The sequence below is a fragment of the Diceros bicornis genome (genome assembly GCF_020826845.1).
Source record: "Diceros bicornis minor isolate mBicDic1 chromosome 32 unlocalized genomic scaffold, mDicBic1.mat.cur SUPER_32_unloc_2, whole genome shotgun sequence".
NCBI lineage: Eukaryota > Metazoa > Chordata > Mammalia > Perissodactyla > Rhinocerotidae > Diceros > Diceros bicornis.
Window position 1 is genome coordinate 408,881 of NW_026690908.1, and position 26,076 is coordinate 434,956.

At 50.3% G+C, this 26,076-nt stretch overlaps 1 protein-coding gene and 1 long non-coding RNA gene across 9 annotated transcripts in view; both read left to right on the forward strand.

Annotated features, from left to right (window-relative positions):
* The window catches only part of LOC131402220 (uncharacterized), a 36,407-nt gene extending 16,312 nt beyond the window's left edge, over positions 1-20,095 (forward strand). Inside the window, exons 2-3 of the long non-coding RNA XR_009218425.1 lie at positions 16,555-16,639; positions 18,811-20,095. This is a non-coding gene — a long non-coding RNA (uncharacterized LOC131402220). The remainder of the gene's footprint in view (positions 1-16,554; positions 16,640-18,810) is intronic.
* LOC131402214 (ral-GDS-related protein-like) overlaps positions 1-26,076 on the forward strand; it is a 353,959-nt gene that overhangs the window by 99,644 nt on the left and 228,239 nt on the right. The gene's annotated exons all lie outside the window — the stretch shown is intronic.

Below are 26,076 nucleotides of genomic sequence, written 5' to 3' on the forward strand. Positions count from 1 at the left end.
ACAACTCTCCTATTTGTCCTGTTCTGACTGCCGCAACACTCCTCCTCCAGCAGGTGGCGCCATTTAACTGCTTTTTAAAAATAGCATTGGTGGGAAAAGAGGCCTGTGAGTTGCCAACTTTGCTAAGAGCCTTGGTGGGTTTTCAGGAATCTTAGGATGTTAGTAATTTTGTGGGGAGGAGCGTCTGGAAAAAGTACCCCACCTACTCCAAGAAAAGCACAAAACCTCTTATTTGTCTGCTGATGCCTCAAATTCTACAAGCACGACCGGATCACCAAGAGGGCTGGTTAATGTGTGTGGTAGTAGACACTGTCCAATTTAACCCTCCGAGCAATGAGAGATGACACTGGTTGAGCTGGATCCGTGATTAATGAACTCAGCGTGATGAGCAATTACTGGGCCCCTCTGACTCTCAGTTTGCTCACCTTTAGAAGGTCAGAGTGAGGATGGAAGAGAACGCTGATGGTGCTCAGGGCAAGCTACCCCAGGAAGCACCACTCTGGTATGTGGATTATTTCGAGCTGAAGACAATAAGGATTCAGGGAACTCAGGAAGAATATTTGAGTTTCCCCTCCCAAACTGCCTAAAGAATTTAAAACAAAAGATCTGTTTCAGGAAGGAGTTATTATCATGACTGCTATAAAGATAATGTAGGACAGAGGTTACAATAGAAAAGGCACCAACAAGCCCATCTTATCGGAAGTTCTGTCTCTCTGGCCACATTCTCTGGATGGCCCTGTGAGGAGTTGCCAGACAATCATTTACAAGGGAAGTTTCCATTTGTAAAGGTATCTCCCTCTCTGTATTGGGAAGAGGGGGGATGACCTCATTTCTAGAAACTTATCAATGTGGAAGGTGAGGCCTTAAAACTGCATAATAAACCTTACTCTTGTTTACAGTGCTTTAGTGATAATCTGTAACTGACACCCCCACCCCCAACATCCTCCTTTGTCATTGGCTGAACATGGTATTTAAGACGAGAATTTCTGCTATTGTGGAGAAACGCAGTGTCCCTGCTTTCTCCCATGTATACATGTTATTAAATTTGGTATTATTTTCTCCTGCTAACCTGTCTTGTTAATTATTTGGCTAGCCTTAAGAACCTTAAGGAAAAGGGCAGAGGGAGATTCTCTCTTCCCCCGACAACGCATTTCACGTGCTGACCTCAGGCCCAGCCCACACGGCAGGTGCTTGAATAAAGGGCAGTGATCACTGTTGCTATTATCACTGGTTTCAAAGTTGTTATTATAAAACTATTATCATCCGTTGTTTTCTGGTTATCAGATTGGGTGATGGAGATGGGGTATCTTCCTTAGGAGCCTCAGTCCGTCCCTCCCAGCAATGCTCTCAGCAACCCAGGCCCTAGCCCTCTTCTAGGGAGGCACCTTTCAAAGATATGCTAGTTCCCTGGAGATGGACTCATATTTGGAGGTGAGCAAAAGTAAGCAGAACCATTTCTTTTGAAGAGGGTGGGGATTTTGCTGAGGAGGGCCGTATTTGCTACAAACAAGGGGGCGATCCCAGAGTAGCAACACTAGTTTCACTGTTAGACAAGTGCCAGCTGCAGCTGCTCAGGACTCCTGCCAGCCCCGGCTGGGTTTTGTGCTGAGAGCCACACCGTCCACGCAGCTGGGGAGGAGTTCCCAGGGCCGCAGGCTCCCGGGGGAACTGGAACTGATGACCTGGGTTACATTGAGCCCAAGAGATGAGGTTCAGGAGAAAAAGCGGGACAAAGGCCAGAGGTAGGAGAGAGCCAGCCCCAGGAGAGGAGTGTTTCTGAGCACAGCCAGGGAGGGTTTCTTATCTGATGGCTTACTGCCGGGCTGGGAGCTTTCCTCAGTCCCCGGAGGGAGAGAGGAGGATGAAAGGGCTGCTGTCAGGCTGATAGGAAAACACTCTTCTGTGCCAGTAGGGCTGTGTTCAGGCCAGGTACAGGTGATCAGGTGGGACAAAGGACGAGTAGGCTGTGGGAAAGGGGATCAGGATCATAGAATAAATGCCTTGGCACCCATGTGCCTTCCTCACCGCTGCCCGCACCAGGACAGGGCATCCCGCAGGGATGAGGAGCCTCGCTGGTGTCCCAAGTCTTCTCCTTGAGGAAGTGTGCAGGATTTGGCTACTTGCGACACGAGAGGACTGGGGTCTCCACCCCGCAATGGTTTCTGTTAGTCTACAATCACGCTCTGATTACATCTGCTCCCTGAATGAACCTCCTTTCCGGGGCCTGTGCCCTGCCCTGGTCCAGCCTGGTCCTCTCTCTGCCCAGCTGGGATCCGTGGCCCTACTGGCTGCCTCTTGCTGGACTCGGGAAGCCATTTAGGGCACTGAGTGGTTGGCAGAGCTGGGGACAGCACCTCACACGCTGCAGACCGACCCTCCTTTGCAGCTTCTGGCAGCCCATCACTGAGTACAAGGCTGCTCATCATATCTTGGCCTCCATAAGGTGCAGAGCCCAGGGCCTAGCTCCTGGTGCACATCTCGTTCCTGCCTAAACTCACTCCCCTGGTGATCTCACCAGTCTTGTGACTATAATCCCATCTCCGAGCTGATGGCTCCCGAATGGCTCACTCCCTTACACTCCAGACTCAAATGCCCTGCTCTCGTCTTGTCCTCTCCACAACTGTTATCCATCTCAAGTTCAACACGCCCCCAGTTAAGCTCCAATGAAACAAGAAAGATTCCCCCTCCACACCTGCCCCTCCTGCACCTTTCTCCATCCCCGTTAGCAGCAACTCTAACCTTCTGCTTTCTCAGCCAAAAACTCTGGAATCGCCCTTGACTCCCATCTTCTCTCTCCCCACATCTAATGCATCAGAAACTCCTGTTGGTTCCATCTTCAAAACACACCCTGAATCTGAACCTCCTCCTCACCTCCACTGCCACCACCTGGTGCAGGCCACCGTCAACTGCTGCCTGGGCTGTTGTAGGCGCCTCCTCCCTGGTCCCCCTGCTTCTGCCCTGGCAGAGGAAGGTTCCCCCTGGGCTTTGGAGACTGAAAGAGGGGCAGCAGAGGTGCCTTGACCAGAGGGCTGGGGCCTCTGACACTGGACAAGTCATGGGCTTGTCCACTTGTGACACTGCCTGCTGTTGACTGCAGTCTTGGGCTCATGAAGGCCCACCATCCAGGCTCCCCCTGGGGCTCCTATACCACAGGTTGTGAGACACTGACACTGGAGAACAGAGGAAGTTGGCAGAGTGCCTGTGAGTCCCTGGGCCGATCCCCATCCTGGCAGATGGGCCCACGTGAGTGCCCAGGGCCCTTCCTCGAACCACAACTGTGCCAGGGACAGCACACCACCCACACCATCCCACCAACTGCCCCCTGGGCTTCAGCTGTGAACTCAGATTGCTCCGGGGACCCTGCTTCCAGGTGGGGCAGGCTGGGGGTCCCCCAAACACCACCTCCTGGGATCCTAACCTGAACATGAGATTTACCATCTGGGGCTCAGCAAACTCCCGCTGGGGAGCATCCTCAGCCCTGGCCTGTCCACTGGCGGGGGCACCCGGGAGGCGAGCTCACCCAGACAACCCCCCCAGTTTAGCCCTGGCATCGTCCAGGCTGTTGGCTGGATGTGCATGTGAAAAGTGGGCCAGGAGCTCGTGCAGTGTCAGAATGTGCCTGGGAATCTGCAGGAGGGAGAGGCAGGGGGAGAGGGACAGAGGCAAAGATGAGGAACGAGAGAGACTGTGATGAAGCAAGTCAGAGAAAGCAGCAATGTAGAGAGGGAGAGAGAAAGCAGATGGAGGATGGTTCTCTGAACTCCCAGCACTCCCATGAGCAGGGCTGAGGACGGACACCCACAGCGCTTCTGATCTCAGACTCTAATGTGGAGACTTTTCCAGGGTCTTGTCTAGGGCAAGAGCCCAGAGCTTGAGGCTCTAAGCCAGCAAGAGGAAGGGCCTGGAGGTGGGCTCAGGACCAGGAGCTCCCCCTCGCCTTCCCACACTGCCTGCTCTGTGGAGCTGGACAGGCCTGTGGTCCACTAGGTCAGGGACTGGCTCTAACCCCATTCTCCAGGCAGCCCAGAGCTGGGGCCTGTTAGGGCTTGGGCTCTCCCGGCCATGGCCCCCTGGTGCCCCCAGGTGTGGCTTCCTCCCAGATGTGGCCCTCACTGTCATGGCCCCCAGTGGGCTCCCCATGCATTTGCCCTCAAGGACAGGGCTAAATGCCAGCTGGAACATGGGGTCAGTAAGGAAGGTCTCCAAAACTCTCTCCTTGCAGTCAGTTTGGCCTCATAGTGCTTCAGCAGCTTGTCAGTCACTGTTCTGCTTGCAGTTGGCCAGGGTCTGCAGGCTGTACTGCTGGCTGGATACTAGCTCCTGATAGAAATTGAACACGGGCAGCAGGATGGCCAACAGGTCTGCTCGGTGAGATGCCCCACAAACCCTCGGTCACCCAGCCCTACCCACGGAGGTCAAGGCTAGGCTCAGACCTCCCACCCAGAGACACCCTTGCCTTTGGGGATGACTCTGACACCACTGCCCTATCCAGGGCCAGATAGGTGGCCCCAGGCATTGGGACCACATCAGAGTCACAGATCTTTATAGAGATGGGGCTCCGTCTACTCTGACACCTGTGTATTGGAAGGTCGGAGAGGGCTGTTGTGGGTGCTGTGGTGTGCCCCACTGCCTGAAGGGTCTGAAGGGCCACCCAGCTCCGGAGTTTTGGGGGTTCAGCTGAGGCCTCTGTGGTAACTGAATTGCAGCTCCACATCCCCCTCAGCCCTGGCTCCCCCAAGAGGCCTCCCAGAGTGCCCCACCAGTGACAGAAGTGACCCATCCGTGGTCATAAGGTGAATCAGTAGCTGGCCTGGAACCAGCTCTCTTGAGTCCCCCATTCCAGGGCTTCTCCGCACATGACATGCCCTCCCGGGTCATGTCCCCTCAGCTCTCTGTCCCTTTATCTGTGTGTCCCTGTCCTTCCATGCCTCCCCAGGTTCAGCAAGGTGGGTCTGTTGCTGGCCTGCTCTGTCCCAACCTCCTGGATACACAATACCCTGCCTTCCAGCCCCTGAAAGCCCAGCCAATCTCCCCAAACCTGCCCTTCAATACTTGATTGGCAGGGATGAACCCACTGAAACCTCTGCTTATAAACTCCATTAAAAAAGAAAAACGTGCTTCCTTTGCGATAAACTCTTAAGTGGGAGCTCTTACACTACCCAAGAGACAGCACCTTCAATGACGCAACTACAGGAAGTGCAGACCTTTTCCTTCTAGGTAGTCTTCTCATTGTGACCTTGGGGAAAAGCGGGGCTCTCTGACTTAGGAAAGTGAACAATAAAAGGGTCACACTCAGTGTGGGAGAGGCGCGATGCAGGGGTCCTGCTGTGCAGCCCTCGGGGCCATCAGGACGGTGCAGCCAGCTCAGAGAGCAGTGACGCAGGGTGGATGGAGTGGGAGCCTTGACCGTGCTTCTACCTTTTCTTTGTCATTCTACTTTTGGAAACCTGTCCCAAGGAGACGCTCTCTCATATGAACATTTCAGATGCAGAGATGAGTGTTTCTAGTAGTTGCGACAACTGTAAGAGCCAATGATGGGAGATGGCTACATGGATGAGGGCATGCTCACAGGTACTGGAGCATCATACAACCATCAAAAAGCATGTGCTAATCTTAAGTTAAAAAAAAACACATTAATATTCAAATTCAATATTCATATGTGTGACATTATGTAAATCAAATGGGGGGGGGGGATCCCAAGATCTGTGTGTAGAAAAGTTTGAGGAAAACACATCAATGTGTTTACAGTGGTTATCTTTGAGAAGGAGAACTATGGTTGATATAGCTTTTAACATTTTCTGCTTTTCTAGATAGTCAAATTTTCTCAAATGTGTTCATATATATTATTTTTAAAAGGGAAAATAGATAAGAAACTAAAAATATCTCTTCTTCCTAGAAAAACAGCTTTTGCCAACTTGTCTTTCCTCTTCTGCTCCCTCTGAGGGATTATGTGAGTTTTTAAGGGGCTACTGTTACAGTCGGGGAGGATGGAAGTGCCGCCAGCCTGGAGGAGTGGGCCTTGGAGAGGGACTTCTCAGGTGGTGGCTGGGGACCTCTGCCAGGGCTGGCTGCTCACCCAGGCCCCAGTGGGCCAGCTGGAGATGCAGGTCTTTGGGCCTTGGTAAAGATGTGGTGCAAACACACAATGGCCTCACTGACAGAGGAAGCACAGTATAAGCTCCGGCCATGGAGTTCCTGCCCCTCAAAGGGCCTCTGCCCCCAAGTCCCAGCAGAGCTGAGGGGCCCAGGGAGAGGGCAGGGGCTGCCACCGTCCGTGGGACTCTAGCAGCAAACACCTTTCTCAAGTGACACCTTATGTGAAAACCTCATCAGCGGGATAGACTATGTAACTTGTGGGGCCCAGTGCAGAGCAAATATGCAGGATCCCTTCTTTAAAAAATGACAAAATTTCAAGATGGTGACAGCAGAGCTCTACACCAAACACAGGCTTTTCTAAACATGGGTCACACTCCCCAAAAGCCGGCAGAGGATGGGAGCTGCTCTCGCTGCCAGCCTTCCTGGCACCCTCAGTGCCCACCTGCTGGGGTGACCCTAAAGGATCTTAGAGGAACTCAGGGCTCTAGAGAATTCAGAGGAAATGCCACTGATGGTGTGAAAAGAGCTAAGGCTTGAGACCCACTCAGAGCAGGCTCAAATCCGCCTTATGCTGCTTCTCAGCTGTGTGACCTCCAGCAAGATGCCTAACATCTCTTAACTTCAGGTCTTTCCTGGAAAATCTGAAGGTGAAATGAGGTCACCCCTGCAAGTAATGGGACAATTTGAGGGCCTGATGCAGAGAAGGTGCTCAGTAAATGCTAGCTCTCCACAACCCCATTTTGAGGGAAAACAGAAAAGCAAAAACACCCAGATTCTCCCATGCAAGTGCCCTGTCACCACCTAAAGAGCACTGGGAAACATGCCTTCTCACTAGCAGCTTAGCACCAGGCTGAGTAATGGCCCTCTGAGCACCCCTGGCAGCCACATTTGCTGTGGCTCCCCTCCCAGCATCCTCCTCTCCACCCATGCTCCCCAGCCAGCCAGCTCCAGAACACAGCCTGAGTCTCCTCTCCAGGGTGAGCTGTAAGGATGCCAGAGAGACTTCTGCTACTTCCTGCAGCCCCCTCCCCTTCCAACTGTTCCTCCTCTGCCTCTGCTCATAAACCCCATCTCCTACCACCCTGGAGAACTGGGAACTTCTCCAGTGTGTCTGGGGTTTGAGCTGAACGACATAGGGGATGCCATAGGGACTCTGTCATACACCCCATTTGTGGACAGGAAAACAGGCCCAGAGAGAAAGTGTGAACCCCCCCGGGAGTCAGGGCAGCCCCAGCCTAGGAGCCTGTCCTCATCTCCCTGCCGTGGTCTCTGTCTTTCTCTGCCACATCAGATGCCCCTCCCTGGTCCCATTGTCCACGTGTGCTCTCTGCTCCCTCCTCTGTGATGATCCAGCACTTTGGCTGTTGGAGGCCCCTGGTGTTGTCCTCCTCGGGGATGTGTCACAGGAGGCTGTCCCCTCTCCCAGCAGTGTGTTGCCTGAGGGCAAACCCCCACCCTGGGGTCTCACTCCCTCAGTACAACAAGAGCAGGAGTGGAAGGTGCTAAATGGGTGGAGACATCCCTGAGCTGTGTGGCAGACGTCCAAAGATAGTAGCTCAGGAAATCACAAACACGCCACAGAGCCAGCTCTGCTCCCTTTTCAGGGCACGTGGCTTTGTCCCCTCAAGGCCACTTGCTGAACCGCAGGATGAATGGGCTCTGACAATTGAGTGAATGGAGCACTTTGAAAGCAAAATGGGACAGTTACCCTCTCTCCACTTCTGGGTTACTAAAACTGCCCCGGACTGTGCTTGAAGAGCGGCTGAAAATATCTAATGGAGAAATATGCATTGCTGATGCAGGCTTTTCTATTTTTTCGATTCTCTGAGACCCTTGGCACATGAAAAAATGGCTGTTCTTGGATCTGAACTCTAAAGAGCTAAGGGACTCACACACAGGCTCGTGGAGAGCTCAGAGACACGTGAATGCCCAGTCAGCACCCTTACTGTCCTGATGTCATCACCCTCATGCCAGTCTGCTGTCTTTGCCAGTTCTGGTATCTGCACGTGGTACCCTTTTCTCTTTAGGCTGGAGGGATGTGTGTGTGTGTGTGTGTGTGTGTGTGTGTGTAAGACTAGTCTGTATGTAAAACTGATGGCGCTCTTCTCAGATACGTCTACAAGACATCTACTCCCCAGGGACAAGAGCAAAAACCAGATGCCGTCAGGTCAGGCACTCTGCTCCCTGCATAGGCAACACTGGCAGTCTGGGAATCTGATTTAAGGATTGGGCCAGGTTGGCAAAGCTCTGGAAAGCTGTGAGCCTGGGGACCCTGCAGAAGCCTTGGACCATGGCCCAACCCTGCTACAAACCAGTGTCAGGATGGTGGCAGGAGCCCCAGCCCCACTGAGATCGCAGAGGCCTCCTTTCCCTTATCCTGCAGGTCCCTTCTGGGGATGCATTTGCTTTGGATCTGGGTTTGCTTGGCTGACATCAGGGCCTGCTCAGCTGACCCTTGTCAACGATGTCCATGGAGAGTTTGGAATTTGGCTTACACCCCAACTCGCCAGCTAGAGTCCAGCTCTGTCTGCCCAACTGGGTCAATGCCTGGTGTCTCAGCTGAGCCCTGCCCACTTTCCACCCCACAGTCTGACCTTCTTGGCCCATCAGAGGCAAACCCTCATTTGTCACACTCCTTAGCAGCACTGCTCATCGGCTCCTGCCACACCCCAGTCCCCTCTCTGGAGACAGTGTCTTTAATCCAGAATGCATTTAGTCAGTGCAGTCATTGGTGGAAGAATTAGTCCTGGGTTTTCTCTCTTTTGTTAGCAAAGTTTTGCTAAAGATCTCTGCACTTCTTGCTTTTCCAACATCTGCCACACAACTCAGTTCTCTCTCCTTCATTCTCCATTCCCTCTGGCCTCTTCCAAGCCTAAGAGATGTCCATCTCTGCCTCCCTTTGTGCCAATCCTGTCAGCATGTCCTGATGGAGTCTCTGTGGTGGGCACCATGCTGGGCATGGGTGAGACACAGCCAGAGGTGGATAAGTCAGATCCCTTCCCTGGAGGAGCTTCCAGCCTAAGAAGAGGGTCAGATACCCACAGAGGTAACTTATACTCCAACAAGGTGCACACCTCCTGCAGTGGGAGGGTCTCACCATGGAAGCCACAAGTGCTACCCAGAGGTTTTGCAGGACAAATAGGAGCCCAACTGCGCTGGCCCCGTGGTGTAGCAGTTAAGTGCACGAGCTCCGCTGCTGGCGGCCTGGGTTCGGATCCCGGGCCTGCACCGATGCACCTCATGTCAGGCCATGTTGTGGTGTCATCCCATATAAAAGTGGAGGAACATGGGCACAGATGTTAACCCAGGGCCAGTCTTCCTCAGCAAAAAGAGGAGGATTGGCATGGATTTTAGCTCAGGGCTTATCTTCCTCACAAAGAAAAAAAGGAGCCCAGCAAGTGTGTTATAGAATGGAAGGAATTGGAGCAGAGGGGATGGTGTGAACAAATATGCAGAGTACGACAGGGTGTTGAGTGCAGGACAGCAGGGTTGGGGATGGCAGGAGGAACATGGGAAACAGGACTCAAGGCACAGAGTGGGCCCTGCAGAGGGGCTGACTGGGGAGGGGTCAAGGCGGCCCTCTCCATGTCAAAGTTGGTTTGCAAACCTGATTCCATGGCTACAGTTTTACCTTACACCCTGAACTAAAGATCTCTGCAGTTTCTTGCAGAGTCAGGCTTGCAGGATTCTGAGTGCTACCAAGTCAGGAAAATATCACCACCATCTCTAAACTCCTACCCTGCCCTTTAGAGCTGCCTGAGCCATCCCAACTTACTTCCAATCATAAATGGGAGAAAAATAGCTATTAAAACAATGAAATGGTGCCAAACTGAAGATTCTAGAGGAGCGGAGGATTCTTCTCAGAGGAGGATGCTCCCTTTGTTTTAGATGGTCCTTGGAGCTTTTTGGTTACAAAAGATAAGGCCCAAGAGGGCTGTTTAGATGGAAAAGAAGAGACTAAGCAGAGCTGGATAGTTTTGCTTAATAAATTTTGTGCAGACTTTTGTTTGGGTATGCTCTCCCGTTACCTCTAGGGAGACATGGCTGTGGGTGGGGGCTCCAGGGATGGAGAGTATACATGGAGTAGAGACAGGGTCAATGTCCTTGATGTGTGACCTGTCCACAGCCCGCTTAGAAGGGCCTAATGCCTGGTTTCAGGCTCTGTTGTTGTTGCCTTGAAATTCTTAAGAGCCTTGCATTTTCATTTTGCACTGGACCCAGCAAAGTATTTAGCTGGTTCTGAAGAAAGTGTATACAAGGGTATATTGGTAAAGGATTAATGACCAGCTCTCTGAAAAAAAAACTCTGACTGGTAGCACTGGCTGATTTCCACGGTGTAAACATTCCAACCTTGGCCCATTTTAAGCTACCAAAGGGCGAATAACAAGCTTGCAAGAGTCTTGAAAATTTCACAACAAACTTGCAAATTGGTATAAGCCAGCTCCAACACATCACTGGACGGGGGCGAGGGTCTTGGCAGATAAAGAGATTATGAACACCCCCACCACCAACAAAATGGTGTTGGAAGCATGTGGAGAGAGGCCAGTGTGAGGAGAGGAGGTCAGCAAGAAATCCGTGTAGCAGGAAAGGCTGAGTGACAGGAGGGCAAGGATGTCTTCTATTCACCTTTAAGCCATTTTCTGTTTCAGTACTGCAAACCCCTTCTACTGTATCTAAGCCTTTCAGAAAGTCTGGTCTATACTTGGCTGGTGTCAGGGGCTTGGGGACTGAAAGAGGAGCCAGTTGGGTGTCATTAGGTCTTTCCTGGATACTCTGGTTGTCCTCCTGGGACAGGGCAAGACTGTACTTCCCAAGCCCCTGAAGTTGAGTGTGTTCAAGTGACTCACTTTGTCCAATGAAATGTGAGCAGTGCTGTCAGGCACCATTTGCCACATTGCTTCCCCTGCCATGGGACTGGTGAATTTCCTGATTGTGGGAGACCCATCAGCCTGTGACCCTGACTCTGAGTGAGAATGTTGTGGAGCGGAACCCACAATGGACACACAGAGTGAGAGAAAAAGCAATCTTTGTTGTTTTAAGCCACTGAGACTTGGGGGCTGTTTGTAATTGCTGCAGAATCTAGCTCCACCTGATGGACACAAGGAGTGCCCATACGGGGGTAAGGAGCAGTCAAGACTGAGTGAAGACAGCCACTGTGAGAAGTGATACAAGAAGCCAGGAGAGCAGAATTGGAAGCCAGACGTGGCCATGAAAATGGAAGACCCTGAAAATCCTCAGGAATAAGTGGGATGGGGCTTGAGGAGTTTTTCTGGCTATCAGGTGGACCATGAGAGCTTGAGGCCATCCAGGTGACACAGTGGTTCCCGAACATGCACCTTTTATCTGGCTCGTCTCCCCATCAAGGAAGGAATAAGTTGTGGGGCAGGCACAGGCCAAGGATCTGCAGCCAGGAGACCCAAGTTTAAGCCTGGATTCTAACACTGGAAGTGACCTTGGAGTGACCTTGGATAAGTCCTCCCTCTTCTGTGGACCTCTGAGTTCTCAGATCCCTCCCAGCTCTGACTTTCTAAGACCCTCTATCTTTGTCACGGGCGTCACTCATCACTTACTTGGCTTCTCAGTGCCTCCTGCCTACCTGATGGCCTACTTCCTGGGAAATGGGCTCTGTTTCACCTTCCTAAAGCCCCTCCAGAGCACACAGGTGCCCTCTGCCCTGCAGGATGTGGATGTGTGTGTGTGAGTGAGAGTGAGAGACAGTGAGAGACAGTGAGAGAGAGAGAGAGACTACAGCCAGAAGGCTTTACCAAGGTGATCTTTCAGTCTTCTTAAAGAAATCCTTTGCCCTGGAGAGTAATGCACTCAGTTGAAAACGTTGCTCCAAATTCCCACCAAACAGGCCTCTGCTGCCACACTGACAAACACACACACACACACACACACACACATTTTCACTCAAAACTGACCAGTTTTGTGCTCCCCAGCACCAGAGAGGGCCCTGCCTTTTGCACCCACCCCTTCTCTGGCCTACCAACCCCTGAAACCTTTCAAGGCCATATGCGACATGAACCCACACCTTCTTTGGCCATAAAATGACTCATTTTCTAGCTGGGTTCACACCACAAACTCTATTATGGCACCAATCACACTCTACCCCAATCAGACCTTAAGGGTAGAATCTTACATCTCTTTACTGCCTGCCACAGAGCCTGATGCCCATTCATTCATCAAGCCCTTACAGAGTACCTACTATGTGTGAGGCAGAAGGGACAGAGTGATAAAGGACACCACTGCTTTCAAGGAGGTCTCACCAGGCCGGGTTGGGGACAGACACCCAAGGACCTGGCTCTGACATGGCATGCTGAGGGTGGGAAAGCCGTGGGAGCAGGGGGCAAGGAGAACATTCTGGGATGAGAGTCCCCAGGAGGAGGCATTCGAGCTTGGTAGGATCCCACCAGGCAGGGAAGCGTGGGGGTGGCAGGGGCACTCCAAACAGAAGCCCCAGCATGTGCAAAGGCAAAGAGGTGCACAGCTCATGACCAGGGAGCACTGGCTGGATCCCCAAGTGATGGGGGAAGAGGAGTCTGGGGGAGAGGATGAGGCAGTGGTCAGCTGATCTTAGGCAGTTAGTGAATGAGTGAGTGAGTGAATGAATGACACCCGACACTCTCGATCATGAAGCCACTAACCTGGTGCTGGTCCCTAGACCTATTCCCTGGTCCCTAAAAACGACTCAGCTTGGTTTCAGGGATATGTGTAGGGCTAGGCTAGATCTCAGAATGAACCAGATGGTTTAGACTCGGGACAAGCCCCCATCCCAGGAGCGACATGGGAAGAGGCTATGAGTAGAGTGGCAAGACTAGCAAGTAGACAAGGAGACGTGGGTTCTAGTCCTGGCTGTGCCACCTCCCAGCTGTGTGAGCTTGGGCAGGTGACTTGAGTTCTCTTAGCCCCCTTCCTCGTTCAATCCTATGATTACAGCTATGGGGACTGACTAAGGAAGCATGTCTGACAGTGCCTGGTGCAGGGTAGAGGAGGTGTGTGGAATCTGAACCTTTTGTTCAACCTCAAGTTCCGAGCTGACGTGACCTTCAGTTCAGAGCTTGGCAGCGGCACCATAAGGTGGAATTGGCAACTTCAGATCTTTGAACATTCCAGGCAGAGCTGGCTTCAAAGTCATGTGATGGGGTCCTATGCTCAGAGGGCCCCGTGCTTGGGGCTTCAAGTTCCGCAGTTGTAACCTTGTAGTTCTTAACCATTTCTCTTTTATTTGTTTTCATGAGTAACATCTGATGGAACAATGGAGCACTCCCCAGGGGCTTGGAGCCTCAGCCCCCATGTGTTCCTGCCTCCTGCTGCCTCACTGGGATGGTCTCTCAGCTGCTTGCTCAACACACGTTGGCACCCCCAGAACCCATGACCTCCTCTACCCTCTCTCTGGGAGCAAATGGGTCTAGTCAGCAAGGAAAACTCACATCCCTCCGTGAGTCACCCTCAACCCTCTTCAGGAGCCTCGGTGTAGGTGCAGTAAGAGTGGGTGCAGTGCAATCCCGATGGTGTCTCAGGGCAGGGTGAGGGACAATGCCTGGGCACTAGGTGGGTGACTCAGCAGGGACATCTTGCCCACCCCTCATCAAGGTACCAAGTGTATCATGGCACAGAGGTTAGAGGAGGTTGGAGGTTGAAACTGGGGGGGGCGTCTGTCTGCCATGGGTGGGTTGGTGGGCTGTGAGAAGGGGAGGTCGACTTCCCCGACTCCACCCAAGGCCTTGCATTTTTCCCTTGCCTCAGGCCCTACATATCATACATCTGACCCTCGTTAGAATCTATGTTTCCATTTTCCCGTCCTCAGCTCAGAGTCCACGGTCCTCGTGTGACGTGGTCAAATGGCTCTGAGCATCTGGTGAGCATGGTGAGATGAGGGGGGAGAGGCAATCAGATCATTCGGCGCTGGGGTAGACAGCTGGTGAGGGGCGTCTAAGGGACAGAGAGCCAGCGCCTCCCAAGCTTTAATGTAAATGGCAATCGACTGGGCTGTTGTGAAAGTGCAGATTCTGATTCCGGAGGTCTGGGCAGGGCCTGAGATTCTACATTTCTAACATGCTCTTGCTTCATGGACCACATTTTGAGTAGTGAAGTTCTAGATGGCTTAACTTAGCAACAGCATGGCCTCCAGACCGATGAGCCTGGAGCCGGTGAGCCCCTGTAGGTGCTCTTATGACAGGCAGAGAGAACGACTGCTTGGAACTGAGCCAAGAGCCCACACTATGATGACTTACCAGGGACTCTGTGTCCCCGGACTCTTCAGCTGATAATGTGGGGATGCTTACTCAATGTGGTCATCAGCAGAGTAAATAAAAACTCGCCCATAAATAACCTCACTCAATCCTCACACCCTTGTCAGGCAAGTATAAAAAGGCTGTTTTATAGATGAAGGAATGGACGCATAGAGGATGGGGGGGCGCACTCCAAGTTGCAACTGTCAAGTGGCAGATCTGAACTCAGATCTGACTAAGGCCCTTCCCACTCTGCCAGCATCACTAAATTTACTTTTGGAGACTGGCTTAGTTGTGGCTGGAAGCTGGTCCCCGCTGCCGGTCATGTGCCCCCCCGATCCTGCTGAAGCCTGGAGTGTGAGGTGTTGGGCCTGTGCCCTGGGCACCCCAGCCAGCCTCCTCTGCACCCCTCGTCAGCAGTCACCTCTGCCTTCAGCCGCTTGATATTGATCTCCCCATTCTCGATCTGCTGCCGTAGCTGCTTGGCCACTGTCTTCTCCTCTCCACGATCTGCAGCAGGTGCAGGTACTTCTGCATCAGTGCTTCGTGCTCCCTGGCCAGGGTCTGGGAGCTGTGGACAGACAGAATTGGTAAGACACTGCCTTCTTGTCCCCCAGAGATCCAAGCAGAAATGGGGCTCCCACACTGACTGCAATTAGAAGATCCTGACTCCCAGACATGGTGCATAGGGCCTTGACCTGGCTGCTGTGCTGTTACCGACTGCTCTGGCCTCTTCTCCAACTCCTGTCTCACACTCTGACCTCTGGTTCCTCTAACTGATCCTGTTCTCTCCCCTCCCCCTCCAATCCACCCCCCCCCCAGGCCTTTGTACAGTCTCGCTCTCTTGTTAGGTGTGATGCATCCGGTGACTTTAACTTAGAGTCAATGCTCAAATGGAACAACAAAGCCTGGATGACAGCACATCTGTTTAGTACATCGTTCACTGAATATTTTGAACTCATTGTTGAGACCTACCGCCCAGAGAAAGAGATTCCTTTCAAAATATGACTGCTCACTGGTAAGTGCTATGGTTGCCATGGAGAGACTGATGCTGGTGTGTGTCCCCCTCCACACACACACAGAAGTTAGCAAAAGTCTTATGACTCACATAATAGACGTCTCTGAGGAGAGCAGGGTCAAAATCACAAGCAGCTCTGAAATGGCTTGAGGGAGCAAGGAAAGAAGCCAGGCCTGGGTTTTTATCGTGGTTGGAGGTTTTAAAGAAAAAATATTCAATGACACTTGTCAAAAATGGTAAGGCATATTTTATTCAGAACCACTGCAATAAGTAGAGACCACTGTGATGGGATTCACAGCTGGGGAGAAATGAGATTGGGCTCGACTTTGAATGCAGCATGGGCAAGTGAGCATTCACGGCCAGGCAGCATTGTGGGGGTCAGGAGATGGAAAATTACTAAGAGAAAAAACAAATGTTGGGGTTTCTAGCTAACCTGACCTAACAAGATTATTACCGAAACCAGGCCAGAGTTATCAGACACCACCTGAGGGATGGTGGGGGACGTGGAGGAGCCCAAGCAGATCTCGAGGGTGATCAGATCTACGGGTGTGGGTTCTGCTTAAACTGACTTAGCAAGGTTCTTACTAAAACTGGATTTTACAAGGAAGTGCACACACAAACCTAGGAAAAGGTTCAGGATCCTGACTAAAGTTTGGTCAAAGCAAGAAATCTTTGCCAGGGGTGAGACCAGGGCGAGAGTTCTGCACACATACAGGGGCTTGTGTGGTTGGATCCGAAGCCAATGCCAGAGAAAGGAGACTCTGGACTTGCTCTTCAGCTTGTCCAGGTGTGGACATGAGGGGAAGAGGGAGAGGAGAGGCGTAAGCTGTCAGCACACATCAAAAAGTGCGGAGTCTGACTGCTCATTACAAGGACAAACATGCAAAGAAAAGCATGCATCCGCAATGGCTTGTTTTTATATAAAGAAACACTAACAGAAGCTCAAGAACGATCAGAACTGTGCACTGGGGGTGGCTGGAGTAAGTGCTGCCATCTTGCTGTCCTGTAGGCCACGGGGACCAGTTCCACATCCCATAGAGTGTTGCCCAGAGCTCTACCCTCGTGGTGGTCCCACTCAGAGGTGGTGAGGAGGGGGACGGAGCCTGGCGGTGCAACAGCCTGAGGCCTGAGATGGTGTTCGCTGTGCGGCCACGATCTGCTCCCATTGGCCAGGCAACGAGAAGAAACCACCGTCTCCTTCCACAGGTAACTGGTCGCCACTGCCCAGTCAGCCCCCCATGAGGTCCAGCCCGAGGTGGGCAGCACTTTGTGCTCGGGGCCTGTCCAGCAGGTGAGTCAGCGCTGGGTGCTGTGTAGCTGTGGTCTGCGCCACCGTCTCTGCTCGGGGCACCTCGGGCCACCATGCCCACCCCACAGCCACCAGCACCCACCTTATGGCCTCCACCACCCTCTCACCCCTACCCTGCAGCCACCCTGCTCTCCACTGATTTGGGCTAGGGCCAACAATGTCAAGTAACAGGATAGTCTGGAAACGCTCTTCCTTAGGTCACTATCTTCTTGGATTTGCTGTGACTTTTCTGCTCTTTTGATGGCAAGGAGCCTGCCTTGATCTCTGCAATCAGGAATGTGGCTGAGCAAATGCAGCTTGTACCTGCTGGATGGATACACCTCCCAGATGCTCTGTGGCTAGAAGGTTCCTGGCAGTGCAGGGAAAGGTGGCTCTGCAGGTGGAGGTGAGTGCTGGAGAGGTGTCTGACAGCATCCTGGGCAGAGCAGGTCAAGGCCCACTCCTCATGGGAAGGCTGACCCTGTGGACTTGGACTCAGACAGCATCCTGGGAGGAGCAGGGTTCAGCCCACTCCTCAAGGGGAGACTTACACTTGGGACTCTGCATCTGACAGCATCCTGGGTGGAGCAGGGCGAGGCCCACTCCTCACGGGGAGGCTGACCCTGCAGACTGGGCATCTGACAGCATCCTGGGGGAGCAGGGCACGGTCCACTCCTCATAGGGAGGCTGACCATGTGGACTTGGATTCTGCATCTGACAGCATCCTGGGTGGAGGAGGGCACGGCCCACTCCTCACCGGGAGGCTTACCTCGGGGACTCGGTGAAGGGGCTCCTCTCTACACATCGTCCTTGGGCTCCTACAGCAGGGTGAGGTGTTTGCTTTCCCCCTGGCCTGGCTCCCTTCATGAGGGCTTCTGGAATTCAGCTAGTTCAATGAGTCCTTTCCTGCGGACTCCACACTGGAGGTCCCAGAACAGTGCGCTGAAGACATTCTACTTTGAAAACCTCCTGGCAGATCATTTTGTTTCATGTTGCAGGTTGTTATTGAATTTTGAAAGACCTGAATGCCACTTGTTGTCTGTAGTCTTGTTGAAGGTTTACAGTGGTTTGTTCTAATTCGGAAGTTGTTACAATCTATCCAAAGAACTAGTAACATGAGCTTGTTTCAGAGGTCAGCCACCATGCTTTCTTGACGGTTTCCTTCAGAGCCTGTGTCCCAAAAGTTTTGTAACTGTTTTGAGAATGAGGCAAAGCCCTGCAGAGAAGGTGGCTCTTGGCATGTGTCATGGTCTAATGTGGTCTGGGGGCAAATGAGGTAGGAGTCCTTTGGTAACTAGTCACAAAGCATTGAGAAAGGTTAGAAAGTCATGTTGCTTGGAACTCCCTGAGGACCTAGTATCCACCTGGTCTGGTCCACAGTGGCCTCAGGGGGGTTAGATGACCTCAAGTGGAACAGAAAGCCCTCGGGACAGACCCCCCCAACCCCCGACGTGCACAGTTTGGTCTAAATAGAGATTTTACCTTAATGAGGAGAAGAGATTATGAAGTGTCTTGGTCAGTACCTTGCAGGGGCTGGTTGATTTGTACAGGAAGCAGCTTTCCTCCTGGTAGTGGGAGGACAGGAGTAATACTGATCCACAGCTCTTGGGGCTGACCTCCCCTTGGCGGTGGTCTCGCATCCTCAGCTGCTTGAGCAGAGCTGGGGCCAGGCGCCCTGCTGGGTGCCTGGGAGGCTCTGCTGGCCAACACCTGGCCTGGCTTTGAAATAGGGGGACCAACCCTCCCCATTTTAGCACCCAAAGTCTTGCATCCTAGGGACAGCAGGAGGATTGGGCAGCCATGAGCTTCTAAGAACTATTTCTGAGGCTTTTTGAAGCCTTTCCTGTTGTCTTGATGCCATCCTGTGTTATCTGCCAGAACGTCTGTGTCCCTACAGGGCACTTACCACAGCCTGGGAGGAGGTCCTCACCTTCCTTCCTTCTCTGCCCTACAGACGGTCACCTCCTTAAGTTAGACAGTGGGTCTTTCATGTTTCTATTCCAGTAATAAGTTGCAAGCAGGTGTTCCTTAAATCTTTACTAAAGGTTTAAATGGGCAAAGTGGCTACAGGTGTGGGTGTTCCCAAACACACTTGTTTTGCTTTTATTGCTGATTATTTTAGGGGGAAACATTTAATTCTTTCTTTCTAATTACTTTTTCATTTATCCTTGCAGGCTCCACATAATGGGCTCAAAACGTCTGGTCCAGTGGTTAAAAGCTGTTCACAGGGGTGACTGGACCCCACTAAGCATTCTTTCGTCTGTAGTGAATATTTCACCAAAAACAGCTCTAGGAAAGGCTGGAGGATCAGTACTATGTGCTCAAGCCATGGCCACGCCCTCTATCTTCCACCTGACTGAGACGGGGGGGGGGCTGAAGGCCACAGCCACCCCAGGAGAAAAGACATCAGGAAGGCCACCGGGGGCCTGAGGAACATGCGCGTGAAGCAGATGCGAAAGGAGCTGCAGGTTCATTGTGGGCCTTGAGGGAAAAGCTGAGGGCCCAGCCGTGGTCCCGCAAGTGGAAGTAACCCGCTCTGCAGGGTGAACACGCACCCAGTGCCGCCCAGGGAGCTGCCAGTCAGGATTGGGCGCAGTCTCTGGAAGGAACTCCAGGAGACAGTGTGGCCTCCACAGCATTAGGCAGCCAAGGAGATGCAAACAAGTCTGCTGTAGATGCTGGCGATGAGACCCCCTCTTCCCAGCCAGGGCCTGCTGGGTAAGAGTGGCATTTCCGTGGGTGACTTTATCCCTCAGGATCGGGGCGTGCAGATTTATTGGCTGGCTTCCTTCTTACAGTTTCTTCTCAGAGCACACTCAAGAGAGGCCATCTGTCCCTTGAGAGGCTGTTGACCAAAAGAGGCTGAAGAAGGATGTGGAGCCCAGCTGCAGCGGGACCAGCCTGGGGCCTGATGAGAGCTTGGCCCAGAACCCCCAAGTTCATCATTCACAATGATGCCTCAGAAACCCTCCCAGAGCCCCTTCACCCTCCGACGGATGTCACCCTGAAGCCAGCCGCAGAAGCTGTGCGGGGCGAGAACAGCGACACCAGCCCTCCGTCCCTCAGCGGGGTCATCCTGTCAGCACTGGGGGCCCAAGATCTCCTCGACTGCTGCACTCCTATTGCTTCTGCTCCCGGGGGAACAGGAGCACGGGTGCCGCCTGCGGGAGCAGGTGGAGAAGAACGGCCAGCTGAAGAGGGGCAGCCGCCGACAGCCAGGTGCACAAGCTGCAGGAGGAGCTGGACGAGCTGAAGGGAGGGGGCTCCCTGCCTTAGCAGCCTGGTGCCCCCCGCCGAGGTCAGTCCCGGGGCTCGGGGCTCCCCCACTGCCTGCTCATCATGAGGGGTTTCCTGCTCCGCAGCAGACGGCCCCTGAGCACTTCTGTGTGCAGCATGCCTGCTGCTGTCTTGGGAGAAGGCTCTGCTGGTAGCCGCCCCTCGTAGACAGGGAGCCTAGGTTGCAGAGCTCACTCCGCTCGCTTTAGGGCGCTCGAGAGGCAGTGGTAGTTGTCAGGGTTTAGCAGGTGGGGAAGGAGGCATTGCAGGTCTGCTGGGAAAGCCAGACCTACGAAATGAATGGTTCCTGGATGGTTGGTTTTCCACTTGAACAGGAGAAAATCAGGTTCTGTTGCATCCCTCAAACAAATGTAAATTCCAATGAGTTAGGATCTAAATGTGAAATAAAATCGACATAGTAACTATTAGAATAGTTACAGGAGACTCTTAAAGTCATGGGGGGGTTCTTTCCCTTCATGTTTTAATGAATATCCTTGAACTGAAGTCATTTTGAACATTTTAATAATTTCTTTAAAATTTGAAACATCTTTTTGAGTAGAATACATTCTCTTTTGTAAAAATTAAAACACTCCAGAAATATACAAGCTAACAAGTGGTAAAAACTCCTATTTCTCACGTACCTCCCAACTTTTATTCCTTGTTGGTAGTAAAATTTGGTGTGTAATCTCCTAGACTATTTCCTGTGCTTTACATACATATTTCTCTACCTGTACAAATAGGTTGGAATATTGTTGGTGTGTTTATTGGCTACATTTCTGATTTTCCTGCTCTTTTACAGTTTAGTCCTTGTAAACATTGGTTTCTCGATATTCCTTATGTATTGAGGGTACCATCTTTTGCCTGTTATACACCCATGGAGAACATTTCCCTACCACATTGTTCATTTAATCTGGATCAGTGCTTGTCTTCCCAGATGTCAGTAACACTTCAGGAGGGAAACGGCTCTATATGACAGGCTGTTCAGGACCTCCCGGACCCCCAGGGCAACAACCATTAAGAAAACACAAAGCAAGAAACAAAACCCATCCTGCGTGTTTCCAGATGCATCCCGGGGGAAGGACAGCTCCAGTTGAGGACCGCTGATGTCCTGGTCAGAGTTATCCCCTATGTTCTCCTATCACGTTAAAGCTGTTTCTGTAGTTTCTTGTACCTGATGGTACAGTTTGGTGCCTTTGTCTGTTCCTTTTGGTCAGATTGCGCAAGGTTTCTCACTGGTACAGGTCTTTCCAGACAGTCAGCCCTTGACTCCATTGCTCAGGTCTACATTGTTGTTCTTGTCTTGTGAATCCTCACTTCATTCTGCTGATGTTGGTTTTATTGTGGTGTTGTTCTGGCTCCTGGAGGGAAGTGCTCAGCTTCTTCGTGTACAGTTGATATTCCCTGATACTTGCAGTGGAGGCTGTGTCCCTTCTTCTCTTCCTTTGTCCCCACGCCATAGATTTGTCTCATGCTCCTCTCATTGCTATTCATTTCTAAAGAGGTTGTCCTGTCTGTCTGGATTCCCTCTTTAACCTGAGAGATTTAGAAGGGTTTGGATATATTTTCAAGTGGATAGGTTGGGGGAGGGGAGCCAATATTTTGTGATTATTTTTTACTTTTATTGTTTTAAGGTCCGGTAATATGGTCACATAGATTTCTGCTTTTTGGACTCTTTAGAGATTTCACTGTGGCTTAGCACACAGTCCATTGTGGTGACTGTTTCATTGTGGTTTGAGAAGAATGTTTCCTCTCCACTAGTTGCTTATGTTGTTGTCCCTTGGGCTGAGTCTAGATCTAGCTTTTTTGTGTTCATCATCAGATCTGTTTCCTAACTTACTGTATCAGTTGACTTCTGGATTTCTAAGAGAGGTAAGGTAGGTTTCCCTGTGATTCTTGAGGTGCCTGTGTCTTCTTGTTTGTCCAGTTTTGCTTTATGTTTCAAGACCATATTGTTAGGTGTATGTGTTTCTGACAGTTATCAACACAGAGAACCCCTTTTTGTCCCATTTAAAGTCTTATTTCTTTATCTCCTTATTTTCAACCATATTATATACCTTTATTTTATAACTATATTTTAACTCAACTTGAGAGCCTTCATCTTTTTATAGAGCAATTTGATCCATTTACAATTGTGATTATCAATAAATTGGAAGTTGAGTCTACCATTTAATTTAATTTTTAATTTGTTAGGCTTTCTCATGATTTTTCTATTCTTCTAGTGGGTGTCTTTCAGCTTTTAGGAACAACGATTTCTGCCTCTCTTTCTGTAAATGCTTAGAATCGATCAGTTCCTGTGTTGTACACTCCCAACTCATCACCTTCCACTCCCCAGCTCGAGACTGTCTGATCTTACTTAGTTCTATGTTCTTATTTTCCCCATCAAGCAACGATGGTTATATGCAAGTAGACGTTTTATTGGTTACTTTGTTCACTACTATTTATTGTTGCCAAATTTTTCCTCCTTTTTGGAAATATTTGATGCTATTTTGGAACTCATATGACAGTAAAATTTTGAAAGGAATCGAGTCTGAAATACTTCTTAGGTGCTGACACTGGGGAGCCAGCACCTATCCTGTTAAAGTTGCATCAGTGTGTCTGCAGAGTCAGGATGAGGTCAGAGATGTTTAAAACCATGGAATTGAATGAGGTCTCCTGGAGACACTGCAGCTGTAGAAGGGATGAGGGCCCAGCCTAGGAGCAGGCAGTGTTTACAGAGGTGCAGCTGAAGAGGGTCCAGGAAAGGAGACTGAAAGGTTGGAGCATGGAGTCGCAGGAGCCACGAGGGGAAAAGGGTATTGCAGAAAGGAGGGGTGCTCTGCTGGGTGGGATACAGCTCTGATCAGAATGGAGAAAAGATGGCTGGACTTGGCCACATGGGATCACTGGTGACCTCAGTCTCCTTGAGAGGGTGGGAATGAAGCTGGGTCTAGAGTGGGTGAAGGGGGGCCATGGGAGGGCAGTAGGGATGAGACACTTTACTTAAGAGGTTTAGCCATGAAGGGGAGTCAGGAAAGTGGACAATAGCCAAAAAGGAGCATGCGTCCAAGGGAGAGTTTTGTTTGTAAGGTGGAGATGAGCTAACAGGTGCTGCAGGTAGGACCGGATGGAGAGGAGGAGGCTGAGGGTCAGGGAGGAGCATGCTGGGCCCTGAGGAGATGCAGGGCTGGGCTACACCGCCAGGGGAGGTGCAGAGAACAAGAGGACAGATGTGCTGGTGGAAAGGGCACCCTGTGCTTCTCTTCCTGTGTTCCTGGAGTGTGATGTGGGCAGTGGCTGGGAGTGGAGGGGCGATGCAGGAGGTGTTAGGTGAGCGGCAGGGGGAGGAGGGGGAGAGGGAGAGGGCGCTCTGGCTTGGTTTCCATGGCCCACCAGGAGCTCCCCACTGGGATCCCCGGTCACCAGCTGCTGTCTCTCTTTGATGTCTTCCTCAAAATGTCAGCTCTCTTGATGGTTCTCAGGGCTATTATGAATTTGTTCAACAATCAAGGAATCTTTGGGTCATTTTTTAGGGATTTTATGTCAAGGGGGCTCTACATGTGTTTATTCAGTCTATCATCTTTACCCAATACCTTTGTTTTTGGACCGATTCTGTACAACAGAACAGCCGGGCCAGTGGCCTGCAAGTTCCAGGGTTTGAGAGGTTTGCCCTCCAGAAAGCCGGTGATGATTGGGTTTCTCACAGGACGTGGTACACTGTCCCTGAGCCTGCTCTAACTGTGAGTGTCACAACGTTGTAAATCTTCTGGCAGTTCTATCAGGGCCCATCATTGGCATTTCTGTGACCAGCGAGGGCGAACATTTTTCCGTGTTCATTATCTGTCATTTCCCTGACTGTGCTGTCCCCTGCCTTGCTCACTGAGCTCTGAACCTTCCAGTGTGATTGCACATTCCCTCAGTGTACCCCTTGAGTACTTGCTTCAAAAATATGTTTTCTTCACATTCTTTGATTCTTTGTACATATAATCTAGATTTAACCTGGAGCTTTAAAAATGTTTTATTGTGGAAAACCTTTAACATACACAAATTAAACAGAAAAGTGTGATAGCCCCCCATGTCCCTATTACCCAGCTCCAACACATTAATATTCTGATATTCTTGTTTCCTCCATATTTCTACTCACTCCCTACCTTGCATTGATTAGTTTTTAATTAATAGATTGTTTTTAGGAAAGTTTTAGTTGGACAGAGAAATTCAGCAGACAGTGCAAAGCGTTTCTCCCTCCTCCCCTACAGTTTCCCCTACTGTTAACATCTTGCATGACCACCTGTGTTAGTGCGGTTCATTCCTTACAAGTGAGGAGCTGATGCTGCTACAGTGTTCGTAACCAAGTCAGTGGTTTACATAAGGGTTCACTGTCTCACTGTCACGTACTTGGATCTTGACAAATGCATAATCTCATGTATCCACCATGACAGAGCCTACAGAAGAATTGGATTGCCCTAAATTCCCTGTGCTCTGCCTCTTCATCCCTTGCCTTCCAACTTCTGGCAACACTGATCTTTATACTGTTTCTATGGTTTTGCCTTGTCTAGAATGTCGTGTGATTGGAATATATGAAAACTATGGAACAGAGTATATAACCTTCTCCAGTTGGGTTCTTTCACTTAACAATATGTATTTAAAAGTCCACTATGTCTTTTTGTGCCTTGATAGCTAATTTCTTTTTTTTTCTTTTTGTATATTGAGTTAAAATATACATAACAAAAAGCGTGACATCTTAACCATTTTTAAGTGTATACTTCAGTGGCGTTAAATACATTTACGCTGTTGCACAGTCATCGCCACCATTCATCCCCATTACTCTTATAAATCTGAAACTCTATACCTATTAAAGAGTAAGTCTCCCTTCTCCCCTCCCCCAGCCCTTGGGAGCCACCATTCCTCTTTCCATCTCTGTGATTTTGACTAATCTCAGTTCCTCGTGTTAGTGGAATCATACAGTATTTTTCTTTTTGTGACTGGCTTATTTCTGTTAGCATAATGTCCCCAAGGTTAATACACATGTAGCATATTGCAGAATTTGCTTCCTTTGTAATGCTGAATAATATTCTGTTGTATGGATATACTACAATTTGTGTATCCATTCATGTGTCAGTGGACACTGGGGTTGTTTCCACGTTTTAGCTATTGTGAATAATACTGCTATAAACATGGGTGTACAAATCTCTCTTCAAGGCTCTGCTTTCAGATCTTTTGGGTGTATATCCAGAAGTGGAATTGCTGGATCATGTGATAATTCTATGTTCAATTTTTTGAGGAACATTCATACTGTTTTCCATAGCGGCTGCACCATTTTACATTCCTATCAACAGTGTACACGGATTCCCATTTCACCGCATCCTGTCCAACACATGTTGTTTTCTGTCTTTCCTGTAGCACTCATCTTAGTGGGTGTGAGGTGGTGTCTCATTGTGGTTTTGATTTGCATTTCTCTAATGATTAGTGGTGTTGAGCGTCTTTTCATGTGCTTATATGCCATTCATAAGTCTTTGGAGAACTGTCTCTTCAAGTCCTTTGCCCATATTTGAATTGGCTTGTTTTTTAGTTGTTCAGTTTTAAGACATCTCTGTATATTCCGGATACCAGTCTCTTGTCAGAAATATGATTTGCAAATATTTTCTCCCACTCTGTGGGTTGCCTTTTTACTCTATGCACAGTGCCTCTTGATGTACCAACTTATAAAATTTTCGTGGAGTCCAAGTTGTCCGTTGTTTTTCTTTCGTTACCTGTGCCTTTGGTGTCATATCCAAGAAATCATTTGCAAGTCCGGTGTCATAAAGATTTTGTCCTGTTTTCTTCTAAGAGTTTTCTTATTTTAGGTCTTACATTTATATCCTTGAGTTAATTTTTGTATATGGTGTTGGATGAGGGTCCAAGTTCATTCTTTTGCATGCAGATATCCAGTTTTCCCAGTACCATTTGTTGACAAGAAACCTTTCTCCATTGCACTATCTTGGCACCCTTGTCAAAAATCACTTGACCATATATGTGAGGGTTTGTTTCTGGGCTAGCTATTCTATGCCATTGGTCTCTATGTCTGCCTTTATGCCAATACCATACTGTTGATTACTGTGGCTTTGTAGTAAGTTTTGAAATCAGGAAGTGTGAGTCCTCCAGTTTTGTTCTTCTTTTTCAGGATTGTTTTGGCTATTCTGAGTCCCTTG